Here is a 356-nt window from a genome sequence, read left to right on the forward strand (position 1 = left end):
GACACCCCCCGGGACACATCCCTATTGCCACACGCAGATCCGTACTTTAAAAGAAAGGAGGCCTCTCGCGACATGTTTTCCTGCAAAGACCACAAAAAAGCTGGCACTAGGGCCATATTTCTGTATTTATTTTATTTTATTTTTTCACCCATACATCAGCAAGTTAGCACCAGCCCGTCATTAAAGCCTCAAGCGGGTGAGCCCCAGGGTAATTATCTTTTTTCTAGTGTTAGCTTTACCGAATGCAGCAGGGTCCTATTTGTGTGAGCTGATGGGTGATGTGTCCCCCAGCACCTTGCTGGGACGGTGCCTCTGCCCGGTTCCCGCAGCCGTCGCCACTGGCCGAGGCTGGTGGA

The sequence above is a fragment of the Pterocles gutturalis genome, unplaced genomic scaffold, assembly GCF_000699245.1.
Source record: "Pterocles gutturalis isolate BGI_N339 unplaced genomic scaffold, ASM69924v1 scaffold25272, whole genome shotgun sequence".
Classification (NCBI taxonomy): Eukaryota; Metazoa; Chordata; class Aves; order Pterocliformes; family Pteroclidae; genus Pterocles; species Pterocles gutturalis.